Source organism: Nothobranchius furzeri, chromosome 6 (assembly GCF_043380555.1).
Source record: "Nothobranchius furzeri strain GRZ-AD chromosome 6, NfurGRZ-RIMD1, whole genome shotgun sequence".
Taxonomy (NCBI): Eukaryota; Metazoa; Chordata; class Actinopteri; order Cyprinodontiformes; family Nothobranchiidae; genus Nothobranchius; species Nothobranchius furzeri.
In genome coordinates this window covers 79,441,586-79,455,572 of record NC_091746.1, presented here as the reverse complement: position 1 = coordinate 79,455,572, position 13,987 = coordinate 79,441,586, and positions in this window count along the sequence as shown.

Below are 13,987 nucleotides of genomic sequence, written 5' to 3'. Positions count from 1 at the left end.
ACCATTCAGATCTGATAGCTTTTCAGAAAGGGAAGGGCTTTGATGCCACGGCGAATTCTGGCGTGACGCCGTGACCTTACGTTTGACTGTAACTTCCACTAACAACCTCCGATCTGCCCGAGACTGAACATGGCAATCAACAATCATGCCCTTTATTCAACGAGGCACACACCGTTGGTGAAAGTTGTGTAATGTCACCACAGCGCCCCCTACACACCATTAAAACTGTAATAACTCCTACAGACGAGGTTGTAACTGCACCAAACTTGCTATGTGTACTCACACAATGGCACCCACCACAGTCCTGTGGTAAGTTGTTGATATTGCTTTAGCTCCGCCCCCTGACAGATATTAGGCCCTTAATAACACATGCATGATGCAATTCACACCAAACTGCACACAAATGACTGTCATCAACCTACAAACTTCTTCATGGAATAATTCTTAAATTTGGGACAGCGCCCCCTAGATACAAAAAACCTTTGTAACTTCTGCAAAAAAGTTCCAAACTACATCAAACATTGTGGGAGTCATCACACATCTGCAATCAACACATGTATGTGATCACTTGTTCAATTCACTTTAACTCCACCCACTTACAGCTTTTTGTCTCTAGATGACCCATGCAACGTTTGATTGATTCCAAATTAACAGAAAACCATCTTTGATGACCAAAGATGACCTCTATGGCATTTACTTGTAAATGGTCACAACGCCCCCTAGATGGGTTCAAACTTTATTAACTTCTAAAGTCAAAGTCAGAATGGCATTATACTTGGCTTGTGACATCACGTGACTGCACCAAACACATTGATGTGGTTGTTGATTCAAATCCCTGTAGCTCCGCCCCTTTCAGCTCACTGGCTTTAGATAACACACACAACGTCCGTTTGATGCCAAAATAACAGAAAACTGTCCTTGTCAACCAAAGCTGACCTCAATGGGATTTTTCTGTAATTGATCACAGCGCCCCCTAGATAACTTTAACTTTCGAAAACTTTAATAAATATGGGCAAAAAAGCACTAAAGTTGGTCTGTGTCATCACACCAACAGTGTGCTAAAGATAAAGTATGCCCTAGTGGTGAGACATGTAATATAATGGTAGGCTCGGAGGGGATGCTGATTCAGGGTGAGGTGTGGATGAGGTGACTGTTAGCTTTTCTTGGTGTCAGGGTGGTGGACGTTTCAGTCCGTGGACGTGCCCTGGTGCCCCGTGCTGCCGGCCAGGACGGAGCGGCGGGGAGTTGGGTTTGGAGAGCATCGGGGATGGAGCGGAGGGGGTGCGGAAGGAGGGTGAGCATCTTCGCTGCGAGGGCCGAACGACGCTGCTTGCAGCTTTAATTAGGCCCGAGCAGCGAAGCGCTGCGAAGGCCTATTGTATCTGCTCCGTTTATTATTATTACGCTTTCTTTTTTCTTCCGCGTCTTTGGGTGGCCTTTAGGGGGTCTTAGCATATCCAAAAAGTCACCAAATTCTGGCCCAATATAGAAAGTGCGTGAAATTTACGTATTTCACTGGCGATGTGAAAGTTGATAAAAAAGTGGCTCGACAGCGCCCCCTAAAGAGTGAAAAATACCCCTCTCCATAAAGCTTAGTTTATCGTACAGTTATGAAATTTGGTATACTGGTACTACTCAACAGTCCGCACAAAAAAGCCTCTTGCAACCATGGTCAATATAAAACAGGAAGTCGGCCATTTTGGGTTGAAATGGCGATTTTTAGCCGTTTTGGCCATTTCTAGGGTCTATATTTGGTTGAACAGTTTCGTCATTTTTCGTACCATAGTCTCAAAAATAGTGTGCCATCGAACAGAAGCGATGGACGCTTCAAATGAGAAAATAAAATTGACTTTTCGTAAATACTGAAGGGGCGGGGCCAGGCCTCAAAGTTCGAGCACTCGCCAAAAAAATTCAAATTGCTATAATTTCACAAATGAAAGAATTACAGTTAAAGTAACTTTCTATGGATAATCGTCATCGCCCCCCGAAGACAAATGAATGGTCGCTGGATGATGTCACACAAGCCCCGCCCCCTCAGGACTTAAAACGTCAAGTTTTACTGGGAAATTTTCCAAAATTCGCCCTGTCGAATAATCAGCCCGAATTTGTAGCAGGTAACTGAAGAGAAGTTGGCGTTGCTTGACGTCACTTTATGGGTGTTTTCTGCAGAAGGCGGGGCTGTGGCGACGCGGCGAAGTCAGGCGTACCGCCGTGACCATACATGTGCCTCCCATGTCGTCATTTCTATAGATACAGTCACGAAACGTCTTGTGAGTGATCCTAGTCCGGCCCCCCAAAAGATCTCATGTGAACATCAAATGGGCGTGGCCTATTTTCTGAAATAGCGCCCCCTAGGTCCATTAAAACTGTCAGCCCCAAGCCATGCTTTGACTGAGGAGTACGAAATTTGGTACACTAATGTGGGGTCTCAGGACCTACAAAAAAGTCTCTTTGAGCCAAGTGCAAAGTCGCACAGGAAGTCGGCCATTTTGGTCCAATTACTCGATTTAGTGGTTTTCACACACGTTATTAGGAGAATGATGTCTCGTCGTCCTTTCCACCTATCACCTTCAAACTCCTGCTATATAATCTTAAGACATAGAGGAAAAAATTCAACCGTCGGATTTTATACAAGTATAAAGGTGTGGGCGTGGCTAAGCCTCAAACTTTGACCTTTCGCCATTACATTACTTGACTTAACAACTCCCATGTGCATGATCAGATCTATATCAAACTCCGTCTGTGTGATCATTGACCACATCTCAAGACAATGACAATGTGGACAGCTGACATCACCTATGCCCCGCCCCCTGACTACAGGAAGTCTATTTTTTAATGGTGAAATGCCCATATTTGTCCCCTCTACTTTAGTCAACATGACACTAAGGTCATGCACTGTCTTCATGATGTTGTAATGACCATTCAGATCTGATAGCTTTTCAGAAAGGGAAGGGCTTTGATGCCACGGCGAATTCTGGCGTGACGCCGTGACCTTACGTTTGACTGTAACTTCCACTAACAACCTCCGATCTGCCCGAGACTGAACATGGCAATCAACAATCATGCCCTTTATTCAACGAGGCACACACCGTTGGTGAAAGTTGTGTAATGTCACCACAGCGCCCCCTACACACCATTAAAACTGTAATAACTCCTACAGACGAGGTCGTAACTGCACCAAACTTGCTATGTGTACTCACACAATGGCACCCACCACAGTCCTGTGGTAAGTTGTTGATATTGCTTTAGCTCCGCCCCCTGACAGATATTAGGCCCTTAATAACACATGCATGATGCAATTCACACCAAACTGCACACAAATGACTGTCATCAACCTACAAACTTCTTCATGGAATAATTCTTAAATTTGGGACAGCGCCCCCTAGATACAAAAAACCTTTGTAACTTCTGCAAAAAAGTTCCAAACTACATCAAACATTGTGGGAGTCATCACACATCTGCAATCAACACATGTATGTGATCACTTGTTCAATTCACTTTAACTCCACCCACTTACAGCTTTTTGTCTCTAGATGACCCATGCAACGTTTGATTGATTCCAAATTAACAGAAAACCATCTTTGATGACCAAAGATGACCTCTATGGCATTTACTTGTAAATGGTCACAACGCCCCCTAGATGGGTTCAAACTTTATTAACTTCTAAAGTCAAAGTCAGAATGGCATTATACTTGGCTTGTGACATCACGTGACTGCACCAAACACATTGATGTGGTTGTTGATTCAAATCCCTGTAGCTCCGCCCCTTTCAGCTCACTGGCTTTAGATAACACACACAACGTCCGTTTGATGCCAAAATAACAGAAAACTGTCCTTGTCAACCAAAGCTGACCTCAATGGGATTTTTCTGTAATTGATCACAGCGCCCCCTAGATAACTTTAACTTTCGAAAACTTTAATAAATATGGGCAAAAAAGCACTAAAGTTGGTCTGTGTCATCACACCAACAGTGTGCTAAAGATAAAGTATGCCCTAGTGGTGAGACATGTAATATAATGGTAGGCTCGGAGGGGATGCTGATTCAGGGTGAGGTGTGGATGAGGTGACTGTTAGCTTGTCTTGGTGTCAGGGTGGTGGACGTTTCAGTCCGTGGACGTGCCCTGGTGCCCCGTGCTGCCGGCCAGGACGGAGCGGCGGGGAGTTGGGTTTGGAGAGCATCGGGGATGGAGCGGAGGGGGTGCGGAAGGAGGGTGAGCATCTTCGCTGCGAGGGCCGAACGACGCTGCTTGCAGCTTTAATTAGGCCCGAGCAGCGAAGCGCTGCGAAGGCCTATTGTATCTGCTCCGTTTATTAGGCCCGAGCAGTGAAGCTGCGAAGGCCTATTGTATCTGCTCCGTTTATTATTATTTTTTTTTTTTCTTTTTTTTTCTTCCGCGTCTTTGGATGGCCTTTAGGGGGTCTTAGCATATCCAAAAAGTCACCAAATTCTGGCCCAATATAGAAAGTGCGTGAAATTTACGTATTTCACTGGCAACGTGAAAGTTGGTAAAAAAATGTTTATACAGCGCCCCCTGGAAAATTAAAAATACCCCTCCGCTTTGACCTTTTTTCATAGTAGAGTGATGAAATTTGGTACACTTGTAGAACTCAACAATACGCACAGAAAAGCCTCTTGCACCCATGGTCAATATCAAACAGGAAGTCGGCCATTTTGGACTAAAGTGGCCATTTTGACCCCGTTTTGGCCATTTCTAGGGTCTATATTTGGTTTAACAGTTTGGTCATTTTTCGCACGATCGTCTCAAAAATAGTGTGCGATCGAACAGAAGCGATGGACGATTAAAATGAGACAATAAAATTGACTTTTCGTAAATACTGAAGGGGCGGGACCAGGCCTCAAAGTTCGAGCACTCGCCAAAAAAATTCAAATTGCTATAGATTCATAAATGAAAGAATTACAGTTAAAGAAATGTTCTAAGGACAATCGTCGTCGACCTCCGAAGACAAATGAATGGTCGATTGATGATGTCACATAAGCCCCGCCCCCTCAGGACTTAAAAGGTCAAGATTTACTGGGAAATTTTCCAAAATTCGCCCTTTCCAATAACCACCCCAAATTTGTAGCGGGTAACTGAAGACAAGTTGGGGTTGCTTGGCGTCACTTTATTGGAGTTTTCTCCAGAAGGCGGGGCTGTGGCGGCGCGGCGAAGTCAGGCGTACCGCTTAGGCCTTACGTTTGCCTCCCATTTCGTCATTTCTAGAGATATCGCCACAAAACCTCTTGGGAGTGATCCTAGTTCAGCCCCCCACAAAATATGATGTGAACATCCGGTGGGCGTGGCCTATTTTCTGAAATAGCGCCCCCTAGGACCATTAAAACTGTCAGCCCCAAGTCATGCTTTGACTGAGGATTATGAAATTTGGCACACTAATGTGGTGTCTCAGGACCTACAAAAAAGTCTCTTGGAGCCAAGTGCAAAGTCGCACAGGAAGTCGGCCATTTTGGTCCAAGTACTCGATTTAGTGGTTTTCGCACACGTTGTTTGGAGAGTGATGCTCCATCGCCCTTTTCACCAATCGCCTTCAAACTTCTGCTATAGACTCTTAAGACATAAAGGAAAAAATTCAACCGTCGGATTTTAAATAAGTATAAAGGTGTGGGCGTGGCTAAGCCTCAAACTTTGACCTGTCACCACGCCACTCTTTTTTTCACAGCTACCTATTGGACTCCTTTTACCCAATCGCCAGCAATCTCTGGCGAATAGCAGCTGACAAGTTGAGGTCACTTAGTCTCCAGTACTGGCAGGTTTTGAAAAAAGGCGGGGCTTTGGGAGCATGGCAAAATTCACCATCACGCCATGGCAATACGTTTGCCTCTCATTTCTTCAATTATCGTGCCATCACCACAAAATGTCTGGTGAGTGATCCTAGTCTGACCCCCAATAGATTTGGACAGCTGTAGTTTGTGGGCGTGGCCTATTTTCTGAAATGGCGCCCTCTAGGACCATTAAAACTGTCAGCCCCTAGCCATGCTTTGACTGAGGAGTACGAAATCTGGTACACTAATGTGGTGTCTCCGGTCCTACAAAAAAGTCTCTTGGAGCCAAGTGCAAAGTCGCACAGGAAGTCGGCCATTTTGGTCCAAGTAGTCGATTTAGTGGTTTTCGCACACGTTGTTTGGAGAGTGTTACACCATTGCCCTTTTCACCAATCACCTTCAAACTTCTGCTATAGACTCTTAAGACAAAGGGGAAAAAATTCAACCTACGGATTTTAAATAAGTATAAAGGTGTGGGCGTGGCTAAGCCTCAAACTTTGACCTGTCGCCACGCCACTCTTTTTTTCACAGCTCCCTATTGGACTCCTTTTAACCAATCACCAGCAATCACTGGCAAATAGCAGCAGACAAGTTAAGGTCACTTGGTCTATAGTACTGGCAGCTTTCGAATAAAGGCGGGGCTTTGGGAGCATGGCGAAATTCGCCATCACGCCATGGAAATACGTTTGTCTCTCATTTCTTCAATCATTGTGACATCGCCACACAATTTCTGATGAGTGATCCTACTCTGACCCCTAATAGAATTGGACAGCTGAAGTTTGTGGGCGTGGCCTATTTTCTGAAATAGCGCCCCCTAGGACCATTAAAACTGTCAGCCCCAAGCCGTGCTTTGACTGAGGATCACGAAATTTGGCACACTAATGTAGTGTCTCAGGACCTACAAAAAAGTCTCTTGGAGCCAAGCGCAATGTCGCACAGGAGGTCGGCCATTTTGGTCCAAGTACTCGATTTAGTGGTTTTCGCACACGTTATTAGGAGAATGATGTCTCGTCGCCCTTTCCACCGATCACCTTCAAACTCTTGCTATATACTCTTAAGACATAGAGGAAAAGATTCAACCGTCGGATTTTAAATAAGTATAAAGGTGTGGGCGTGGCTAAGCCTCAAACTTTGACCAGTCGCCATTACGTTACTTGACTCAATAACTCCCTTGTGCATGATCAGATCAATTTCAAACTTTGTCCGTGTGATCACTGACCACATCTGAAGACAGTGACAATGTGGACAGCTGGCATCACCTAAGCCCCGCCCCCTGACTACAGGAAGTCTTCTGTTTTATGGTGAAATGCCCATATTTGTCCCCTCTAATTTAGTCAACATGACACTAAGGTCATGCACTGTCTTCATGATGTTCTAATGACTATTCAGATCTGATAGCTTTTCAGAAAGGGAGGAGCTTTGATGCCATGGCGATTTCTGGCGTGACGCTGTGACCTTACGTTTGACTGTAACTTCCACAAACAGCCTCCGATTTGCCAGAGACTGAACATCACATCACCAGTGTGGTAAAGATAGAGTATCTCCTAGTGGTGAGACGTGTAATGCTGGGCTCAGAGGGGATGCTGAATCAGGGTGAGGTGTGGACGAGGAGGCCGTTCACGGTTTCTGGTGTCGGGGTGGTTGACTTTCTGTTCTGCCAGACGTGCCCTGGTGCCCCCGGCTGCCGTCCAGGATGGACAAGCGCGGAGCTGGGTTTGGAGAGCGTCGGGGATGGAGCGGAGGGGGTGCGGAAGGAGGGCGAGCAGCTTCGCTGCGAGGGCCGAACGACGCTGCTTGCAGCTTTAATTATTATTCTTTTTTCTTCCGCGTCTTTGAATGGCCTTTAGGGGGTCTTAGCATATCCAAAAAGTCACCAAATTCTGGCCCAATATAGAAAGTGCGTGAAATTTACGTATTTCACTGGCGAAGTGAAAGTTCGTCAAAAAGTGACTGAACAGCGCCCCCTAGAAAGTGAAAAATACCCCTCTCCATAAAGCTTAGTTTATCGTACAGTTATGAAATTTGGTATACTTGTAGTACTCAACAGTCCGCACAGAAAAGTCTCTTGCAACCATGGTCAATATCAAACAGGAAGTCGGCCATTTTGGAGTAAAGTGGCCATTTTGACCCCGTTTTGGCCATTTCTAGGGTCTATATTTGGTTGAACAGTTTGGTCATTTTTCGCACCATCGTCTCAAAAATTGTGCGAGATCGAACAGAAGCGATGGACGATTCAAATGAGACAATAAAATTGACTTTTCGTAAATACTGAAGGGGCGGGGCCAGGCCTCAAAGTTCGAGCACTCGCCAAAAAAATTCAAATTGCTATAATTTCATAAATGAAAGAATTACAGTTAAAGAAATGTTCTGTGGACAATTGTCATCGCCCTCCGAAGACAAATGAATGGTCGATTGATGATGTCACATAAGCCCCGCCCCCTCAGGACTTAAAAGGTCAAGTTTTACTGGGAAATTTTCCAAAATTCGCCCTTTCCAATAATCACCCCAAATTTGTAGCGGGTAACTGAAGACAAGTTGGGGTTGCTTGGCTTCACTTTATGGGAGTTTTCTGCAGAAGGCGGGGCTGTGGCGGCGCGGCGAATTCAGGCGTACCGCTTAGGCCTTACGTTTGCCTCCCATTTCGTCATTTCTATAGATATCGCCACGAAGCTTCTTGTGAGTGATCCTAGTCTGGCCCCCCAAAAGATCTGATGTGAAATTCCGGTGGACGTGGTCTATTTTCTGAAATAGCGCCCCCTAGGACCATTAAAACTGACAGCCCCAAGCCATGCTTTGACTGAGGATTACGAAATTTGGTACACTAATGTGGTGTCTCAGGACCTACAAAAAAGTCTCTTGGAGCCAAGTGCATTGTCGCACAGGAAGTCGGCCATTTTGGTCCAAGTGCGCAATTTAGTGGTTTTCGCACACGTTGTTTGGAGAGTGATGCTCCGTCGCCCTTTTCACCAATTGCCTTCACACTTCGGCTACATACTCTTAAGACATAGATGAAAAAATTCAACCGTCGGATTTTAAATAAGTATAAAGGTGTGGGCGTGGCTAAGCCTCAAACTTTGACCTGTCGCCACGCCACTCTTTTTTTTCACAGCTCCCTATTGGACTCCTTTTAACCAATCACCACCAAACAGTGGCGAATAGCAGCAGACAAGTTGAGGTCACTTGGTCTATAGTACTGGCAGGTTTCGAATAAAGGCGGGGCTTTGGGAGAATGGCGAAATTCGCCATCACGACATGGAAATACGTTTGTCTCTCATTTCTTCAGTCATTGTGACATCGCCATACAAGTTCTGATGAGTGATCCTACTCTGACCCCTAATAGAATTGGACAGCTGAAGTTTGTGGGCGTGGCCTATTTTCTGAAACAGCGCCCCCTAGGACCATTAAAACAGTCAGCCCCAAGCCATGCTTTGACTGAGGATCACAAAATTTGGCACACTAATGTAGTGTACCAGGACCTACAAAAAAGTCTCTTGGAGCCAAGCACAGTGTCGCACAGGAGGTCGGCCATTTTGGTCCAAGTACTCAATTTAGTGGTTTTCGCACACGTTATTAGGAGAATGATATCTCCTCGCCCTTTCCACCGATCACCTTCAAACCTCTGCTATATACTCTTAAGACATAGAGGAAAAAATTCAACCGTCGGATTTTAAATAAGTATAAAGGTGTGGGCGTGGCTAAGCCTCAAACTTTGACCAGTCGCCATTACCTTATTTGACTTAACAACTCCCATGTGCATGATCAGATCAATTTCATACTTTGTCTGTGTGATCACTGACCACATCTGAAGACAGTGACAATGTGGACAGCTGACATCACCTAAGCCCCGCCCCCTGACTACAGGAAGTCAACTGTTTTATGGTGAAATGCCCATATTTGTTCCCTCTAATTTAGTCAAGATGACACTAAGGTCATGCACTGTCTTCATGATGTTGTAATGACCATTCAGATCTGATAGCTTTTCAGAAAGGCAGGGGCTTTGATGCCATGGCGATTTCTGACGTGATGCTGTGACCTTACGTTTGACTGTAACTTCCACAAACAGCCTCCGACTTGCCCGAGACTGAACATCGCATCACCAGTGTGGTAAAGATAGAGTATCTCCTAGTGGTGAGACGTGTAATGGTGGGCTCAGAGGGGATGCTGAGTCAGGGTAAGGTGTGGACGAGGAGGCCGTTCACGGTTTCTGGTGTCGGGGTGGTTGACTTTCTGTTCCGCCAGACGTTCCCTGGTGCCCCCGGCTGCCGGCCAGGATGGAGAAGCGCGGAGCTGGGTTTGGAGAGCGTCGGGGATGGAGCGGAGGGGGTGCGGAAGGAGGGCGAGCAGCTTCGCTGCGAGGGCCGAACGACGCTGCTTGCAGCTTTAATTATTATTACGCTTTCTTTTTTCTTCCGCGTCTTTGGGTGGCCTTTAGGGGGTCTTAGCATATCCAAAAAGTCACCAAATTCTGGCCCAATATAGAAAGTGCGTGAAATTTACGTATTTCACTGGCGATGTGAAAGTTGATAAAAAAGTGGCTCGACAGCGCCCCCTAAAGAGTGAAAAATACCCCTCTCCATAAAGCTTAGTTTATCGTACAGTTATGAAATTTGGTATACTGGTACTACTCAACAGTCCGCACAAAAAAGCCTCTTGCAACCATGGTCAATATAAAACAGGAAGTCGGCCATTTTGGGTTGAAATGGCGATTTTTAGCCGTTTTGGCCATTTCTAGGGTCTATATTTGGTTGAACAGTTTCGTCATTTTTCGTACCATAGTCTCAAAAATAGTGTGCCATCGAACAGAAGCGATGGACGCTTCAAATGAGAAAATAAAATTGACTTTTCGTAAATACTGAAGGGGCGGGGCCAGGCCTCAAAGTTCGAGCACTCGCCAAAAAAATTCAAATTGCTATAATTTCACAAATGAAAGAATTACAGTTAAAGTAACTTTCTATGGATAATCGTCATCGCCCCCCGAAGACAAATGAATGGTCGCTGGATGATGTCACACAAGCCCCGCCCCCTCAGGACTTAAAACGTCAAGTTTTACTGGGAAATTTTCCAAAATTCGCCCTGTCGAATAATCAGCCCGAATTTGTAGCAGGTAACTGAAGAGAAGTTGGCGTTGCTTGACGTCACTTTATGGGTGTTTTCTGCAGAAGGCGGGGCTGTGGCGACGCGGCGAAGTCAGGCGTACCGCCGTGACCATACATGTGCCTCCCATGTCGTCATTTCTATAGATACAGTCACGAAACGTCTTGTGAGTGATCCTAGTCCGGCCCCCCAAAAGATCTCATGTGAACATCAAATGGGCGTGGCCTATTTTCTGAAATAGCGCCCCCTAGGTCCATTAAAACTGTCAGCCCCAAGCCATGCTTTGACTGAGGAGTACGAAATTTGGTACACTAATGTGGGGTCTCAGGACCTACAAAAAAGTCTCTTTGAGCCAAGTGCAAAGTCGCACAGGAAGTCGGCCATTTTGGTCCAATTACTCGATTTAGTGGTTTTCACACACGTTATTAGGAGAATGATGTCTCGTCGTCCTTTCCACCTATCACCTTCAAACTCCTGCTATATAATCTTAAGACATAGAGGAAAAAATTCAACCGTCGGATTTTATACAAGTATAAAGGTGTGGGCGTGGCTAAGCCTCAAACTTTGACCTTTCGCCATTACATTACTTGACTTAACAACTCCCATGTGCATGATCAGATCTATATCAAACTCCGTCTGTGTGATCATTGACCACATCTCAAGACAATGACAATGTGGACAGCTGACATCACCTATGCCCCGCCCCCTGACTACAGGAAGTCTATTTTTTAATGGTGAAATGCCCATATTTGTCCCCTCTACTTTAGTCAACATGACACTAAGGTCATGCACTGTCTTCATGATGTTGTAATGACCATTCAGATCTGATAGCTTTTCAGAAAGGGAAGGGCTTTGATGCCACGGCGAATTCTGGCGTGACGCCGTGACCTTACGTTTGACTGTAACTTCCACTAACAACCTCCGATCTGCCCGAGACTGAACATGGCAATCAACAATCATGCCCTTTATTCAACGAGGCACACACCGTTGGTGAAAGTTGTGTAATGTCACCACAGCGCCCCCTACACACCATTAAAACTGTAATAACTCCTACAGACGAGGTCGTAACTGCACCAAACTTGCTATGTGTACTCACACAATGGCACCCACCACAGTCCTGTGGTAAGTTGTTGATATTGCTTTAGCTCCGCCCCCTGACAGATATTAGGCCCTTAATAACACATGCATGATGCAATTCACACCAAACTGCACACAAATGACTGTCATCAACCTACAAACTTCTTCATGGAATAATTCTTAAATTTGGGACAGCGCCCCCTAGATACAAAAAACCTTTGTAACTTCTGCAAAAAAGTTCCAAACTACATCAAACATTGTGGGAGTCATCACACATCTGCAATCAACACATGTATGTGATCACTTGTTCAATTCACTTTAACTCCACCCACTTACAGCTTTTTGTCTCTAGATGACCCATGCAACGTTTGATTGATTCCAAATTAACAGAAAACCATCTTTGATGACCAAAGATGACCTCTATGGCATTTACTTGTAAATGGTCACAACGCCCCCTAGATGGGTTCAAACTTTATTAACTTCTAAAGTCAAAGTCAGAATGGCATTATACTTGGCTTGTGACATCACCTGACTGCACCAAACACATTGATGTGGTTGTTGATTCAAATCCCTGTAGCTCCGCCCCTTTCAGCTCACTGGCTTTAGATAACACACACAACGTCCGTTTGATGCCAAAATAACAGAAAACTGTCCTTGTCAACCAAAGCTGACCTCAATGGGATTTTTCTGTAATTGATCACAGCGCCCCCTAGATAACTTTAACTTTCGAAAACTTTAATAAATATGGGCAAAAAAGCACTAAAGTTGGTCTGTGTCATCACACCAACAGTGTGCTAAAGATAAAGTATGCCCTAGTGGTGAGACATGTAATATAATGGTAGGCTCGGAGGGGATGCTGATTCAGGGTGAGGTGTGGATGAGGTGACTGTTAGCTTTTCTTGGTGTCAGGGTGGTGGACGTTTCAGTCCGTGGACGTGCCCTGGTGCCCCGTGCTGCCGGCCAGGACGGAGCGGCGGGGAGTTGGGTTTGGAGAGCATCGGGGATGGAGCGGAGGGGGTGCGGAAGGAGGGTGAGCATCTTCGCTGCGAGGGCCGAACGACGCTGCTTGCAGCTTTAATTAGGCCCGAGCAGCGAAAGCGCTGCGAAGGCCTCTTGTTTTTGCTCTGATTATTATTATTTTTTGTTATTCCGTGCCCCCTTTGAACAGCTTTTTGGGGACCTTAACATACCCCAAAACTCACAATATTTTGCACACTTGTCAGGCCTGGTGAAAAATTTGATATTTTAAAGGTCCCAAAAAAATCGCAAAGAAAATGGCTGAACAGCGCCCCCTACAAAGTGAAAAAAAACCCTCTCCATAAAGCTTAGTTTATCGTACAGTTATGAAATTTGGTACACTTGTAGTACTCAACAGTCCGCACAGAAAAGTCTCTTGCAACCATGGTCAATATCAAACAGGAAGTCGGCCATTTTGGGTTGAAATGGCAATTTTTTGCCGTTTTTGCCGTTTTTAGGGTCCGTCTCTGATTGGATTGCTCGATCATTTTTCGCACGATCGTCTCAAAAATTGTGTAAAATTGCTCAGAAGGGATGGGCGAACAAAATGAGATAAGGATTCTGAGTTTTCGTATATGTTGAAGGGGCGGAGCCAGGCCTCAAAGTTTGACTACTCGCCAAAAAAATTTAAATTGCTATAACTTCATAATTGAATGGAATGGAGTTACCAAACTTTCTGTGGTCATTTGTCATCGACCCACAAAGTAAATTGAATGGTCGGTTGATGACATCACACAAGCCCCGCCCCCTCAGGACCAAAAAGGTCAAGTTTTACTGTGAAAGATCCCAAATTGCCCCATTTCACTTAATCACCACAAATTTGGAGCTGGTAATTCAAGGCAAGAGGGGGTTGCTTGGCGTCACTTTATGGGAGTTTTCGGCAGAGGGCGGGGCTGTGGCGGCGCGGCGAAGTAAGGCGTACCGCCGTGGCCTTACGTTTGCCTCCCATTTCTTTATTTCTAAAGATGTCGTCACGAAACTTCTTGTGAGTGATCCTAGTCTGGCCCCCCAAAAAATCTG